Source organism: Hippocampus guttulatus, chromosome 11 (assembly GCF_054856545.1).
Source record: "Hippocampus guttulatus isolate MCC_2025c chromosome 11, RoL_Hgut_1.0, whole genome shotgun sequence".
NCBI classification, from domain to species: Eukaryota; Metazoa; Chordata; class Actinopteri; order Syngnathiformes; family Syngnathidae; genus Hippocampus; species Hippocampus guttulatus.
Window position 1 is genome coordinate 18676401 of NC_141271.1, and position 5184 is coordinate 18681584.

Below are 5184 nucleotides of genomic sequence, written 5' to 3' on the forward strand. Positions count from 1 at the left end.
GCAGAACCACTAAATGGACACGTGAAGGGGCTGTGATAAAAACAACAGCTCAACCACACTGGGGGAAAAAAAAAAAAGGACACGTGAAATTATTGTAGCAGTGTAGCATTCCCCCTTGCGCAGCCCAACCAGAGCTTATTAGATGTAAAAAAAAAATAGCAACATGGCTTTTGAGGCAAAGCTCTTATTGGCCCATGATTGATTAAGACACAATTACCGCTGAAAGCAACAAGGCCCCTCAAACCTAATCACCGCTTTTGTCACCTAATGGAGATGATCACATTGTAGATGCTTGTAGGGGCCACATCCATCCTTCAAATCAACAGAGAATTTACTCAAGAGCACATGGCAGAAAATGCCGCTTTCGTAGCCCCTACATGGGCTTGGAGCGGATCCTTGAGGAATGCCTGGATACCGTCAACATTGCCGACTCCACTTCGAGAACTGAATGCATTGACGCAACCCAAAAAGCCTCTCCGGTTCTCCAACTCAACAATTAGTTGCAAGATGTTAGCAGCGGATTGAACAGGGAACAAAAAATGGCGTCGAGTGTTTGATTATCCTCCCTCCCTCCCGGGCTGCCTCGGCCCATGATTGTAATCACTTAGGTGATGCACCCGAAATTGAAGCTGGGAGAAGCAAGCTGCACGCCATACAATCAAGCACATCAAAGACAATTGGTGAGACGGGACACAAAATGTACCGAGCGGCGTTTGGAGTCGAGGCACAAAATGGATTAAATGGGGGTCGTCACAATGGTAGAAGGGAAACCGCTTTGCGGGGGGGGGTGTCCATGCAGCTGTGGCATGTCTATGATTTATTTCCTCGGCATACCTAACCGTGAGCTCACTTGGATTTATCGTGTAGAATCGAGAATTGTGTTAAGGTTATGCATAGCCAGAGAAATGAGCTGTTGTGTTGTTGATTCGATCTCAACGTGTTCGCTGGCTAAAAGAAGTCGTGACTGGAATGGGCTTCATTCTGGGCAGCAACGCAAGAGGCTGAGTTTGGAGGTGGCTCCAGCACGGCGATGTTCCTCTCAGCCAGCAACTGTCAGGTGCTCGGGACTTTTGCGAGCAGCCACGTGTTGTCCTGCCACAAATCTCAGCTCTTCTTGACCAAAGCGAAAGCCAGAAGAGAAAACTTGTCGGTTGCGGTTTGGGTGCTAAATGTCGATTTTTGTGACATCGGTCCTGGGACTTTTCTGACATGCCTCATAAAGCAATCAAATGAAAAAAACATGACCAGACTTATTTATTGCGTAAGGATGGCGTGCTATATTTTATTGTAACCAATTGTTAAACTCTAAAACGAAGAGCCAAACTCAAAATGCCATCAGTGTTTCATTCGAATTTTAGGCCGATTCTGATGGAATCGACGTGACTTCGCTTCGCTTTGTGAATCGCCCCAAGTCCTCGTTCAACGAGACAAATCCAATGAGGCGGGGATTGCTCTCGACTTTCTAAAGAGCGGAAGCTATACATCCTTCCTTTTCAAATATGAGCTTGCGCTTGATATAACCGAGAACCGCTCAGTCACCCTGGTGAGACGCTGTGATCGTGCTCCACCCTGGCGAGAGCCCCAGTCAGCCAAACAAAATCCAAGATAAGGCCTCCATTAGGGCTACTATTTCAAAGGATCGCACCCTTAATGGACTCCCCTGGTTCCGGCCACAGACCCGCTCTATCTTATCCTCACAGGCCTAGTTAACCAGCCTGGGTTTTGCTTCCTCCGGGTGTGAGGCTGTTTGAAACCGCAGCGAGTCCCAACAGAGCGCCTGTCGGGAGCGAGGTGAGGCACTGATGTGTTGTCAGCTCTGCAGCAAACTATTAATAGTTGCGCAGTACCGGCGCTTTGGAGAGGCCGGCCTTGTAAAGTGGGAGAGGTTATTCGCGTGATGGGGGAGACATTCAAAAGGGAAAAGTCTTGCGTGCTACTTTTAAAGAAACAAAAGTGCCAAAAGTTGGAATACGAATGGAAAAAGCAATTTCCTGACGAGTAGGTTTGGCAAACAGGAGCCGTTATTTGCTTTCTCCGGCTCCATGTTCTGGATAAACAGCGCCGACTTTGTTTTTTTAATGGGTCCCACATTTTGTTGACATTGCGCCAATATTCTGCTCGCATAAGAGTTGCGACAGCCAGGGTGACGTCTGGCAAACACCGGAATGCCAGGACGGTTGTTTCACTTCTCAGTCCGACCGTCGCTGACTGAAAATTCATTTCAAGGAGGTGTGTCAGAAAGGTTCCAGGACTGACATCACCAAAAGAGAGAGAGTTCAAAACAAAACTACAAAACGTTTGTTCGCCGGAGACCAATTCCAGTACCTTCAGTGGAGTATGACGTCACCAAGGCCAAACGAAGCAAAAATCGAAGTGCTCAGTCAAAATCAGGTCGACCATATTCTTCATCCTCCCCAGCGAGTCCTTGCCACACGGCCGGTTGATTCGACGGCAAGTCTACAAAGAGATTCTATGGCGTTTGCTTTGTTCATTTAAGAGGAGAGGCGAGCGCGGTGACGGGCCAATTCTTGGTTGCTTCACCACAACAACAAGCCTGCTCACGATGCGACGAGCCCCTGACAGTTCCTGGCCGAGAAGAACATCATCGCCTGAGGACGGCTATAGGAATAGTGCTTAAAATAGTTATAGGTAGCCGCTAGCAGTCGCTATGGTCCGGGACAGTTATCAAATTCAGGATTCTACTCCGGGAAGGCGAAAACAATCTTTTTGCAGGTGCTTCAGTTCAGCTTCTGATGGTGGATCTCTGTGATGTAGACGCCAAAGACGCCAACCCTGGACTTGCGCCCAGCCCTTATCACATCACACGGAATTCATCAAGAAAGCAAAGTCTGAAGTTCTCAGGTGGCGCGGAGCCTCTCAGACTAAATTGCACCAGGCAGAGTTAAACAGACCGTTTCAATTGCATGTAAATGGTGCAATCAAAAGCCCAAACGAACATCTTCCAAGTGGAACTGCCCTCTCAAGAAAGAACTGGGTGACATTAAATAGAGCAAGAACCAGAGTAGGCAAGACTGGGAACAACACCTATAAATGGGGACTCTCACTCAGCATTGAGTGTCCGTGTGGCCACCCAATACAAACAATGGAGCACATTCTTCGGGATTGTGAACTGGGGCCCACCTGCACAGATCAAGACCTCTTAGACACAAGTGATGCTGCCAAGCAATGGATCCAGTACTGGCGCGACAAGATATGATGATGAATTGCATGTATACTGTAATTTGTAAGAGAAAATACCCCGCTGTACTCTAAAAGAGGCGATGATCAGGAGGGAGTGACAGTCCAGAACTTCGGACTTGAGTCAGTCAGAGAGACGTTTTCTGTGCTTTGCTGCCATTTTGTTTTGTAGCAAAGTATTCGTGAGCTCAGCAATTAAGTCTTTGCTGTCCATGTGAGGATAATAATGTGGATGGTTATTGCAGTTACCACTAATTTTATATCCTGGGGGTGAGGGGGGGTATCTATTTTGCGGAAATGCGGCAAATGGTAGCTTTTTTTTTAACGTGTTAACTCTTTCAGGTACAGCGGTTACAACAGCGGACATCTTATCATGTTATCAAGTTACAGGGTGCATGAAAGGGTTAAGATAGGGAACCGGCCCCCAAACCTTTATGCAAAAGTAAATGCCACCAGTTCAGAATTATTATTTTTTTTAACGCTTTTCATGTATAGTGTGTGAGTTTGTATTCCCATCGGGGTTTGATCCACCACGGCGCCGACAAGACTGAAGTCGTTGAGCTAATCATCAAATATAGGCGGGCTGCCCGTGAAAATAATTCAAGGCGGACATGTCGTCGAGTGGCAGGCACCGAAGGTACGCCGCTCAAAGTCAAATAAGGACAGCTGATCGACTGCTGACTTTTTAATTACAGTTGTGCTTCGGGGAGCTCATAAGACATTTCTCCAAGAAATGTTCCAAAAAGGTGCATCTCCTAGCAACAACAACCTTGGTATGTCACTCACTCGTTGCCGTGGGAAATACAGTACTTAGCCGCAAATATAATTTGGCCCAAAGTCGTGTCTAAGTTGTCTTTTTTTTTCTGTCAATGTGCTCTTACCTTTTTGTCTTGTTCCCCTTCGGGGGCAAAGACCCCGGGAGGGGGTTGGCAAGACGGCGAGCACCTGGGAGCTCTTCGTAATCAGCTCCCAATCACTTCCTGCTGTGTTCAGCAGGAAGAAGCCCGATTGTTGCGTTTGTTCCTTTCGTATGAGCCAAAGGGAGCTCCTTTTGTTGCGCCGCTTCGGTTTTCTTCCACCTTGCGCCGCAGTTGCGCACACTAAGCTTTCTCATTTTATTATATGTGTATGTGTGTGTGTTTCACTTTCCTATGTTGTTGAGTCTGCCACTTGGAGGCAGCTGTGTGGCCTATGATTGATAAGTGAAAGCTTTGGCCACATCAAATCAACCTTCCTCCGACATTCTTATTGAATGCAGTTTGCTCCAGGTGACAAATGACGAGCGACACGCTCGTGGAAAAGGGACACGATATTATCTTTTCTATTGTCTTTGATTCGTCGTGTCGCCCGGCTCTAACTCGCACGCACACTGACACTCGCACTCACCTGGTGCCGCAAGGGCTACTGGCAGGTGTCCCTGAAAGCATTCAGCTGCCCCGACACCTGCCAGACTCTTCCAGTTTATCGTGGGGAATGAGCTGCCAGTTCCGTTTTTTTTCTAAACCTGTCCTGTAGTTGTTGGGTTTTTTTCCCCCTGCACTTTATCCCTCACTGTTTGTTTGCTACCTTTTGCAGCTTTTGGGAGGAACTTGGTGTGAATCGCAATCAACGCAGTGAAGCGTCAATCAACCATCAGGTAAAGCACTCGTTATCAATTAGAAACCCTCAGCTTTTTAAAAACGGCTGCTGAAAGAAAGTGATGTAAGCGGTGATGTGCTAATGTATCACTTTAGTTGTCCTGGAATCGTGTTTTTATTTTTTTTAAAAGAACTAAATTCCCCTACTTGTGTCATAGTCATTTAATCATTCATTTAAGTGAAATGTGTGGTGGGACTGTTCAAAAAACATCCAACTGGAGGTTAAAATAGCAGAAAATGCAGAAAATGTTACACTTGAGTAAAACTTAAGCAATTTTCGTTTCGGTTTTGAACATATTTAACTCAAGTTGAACACGCTTGCTCCTTTGGGTTCGGACCTGTCGCAAAC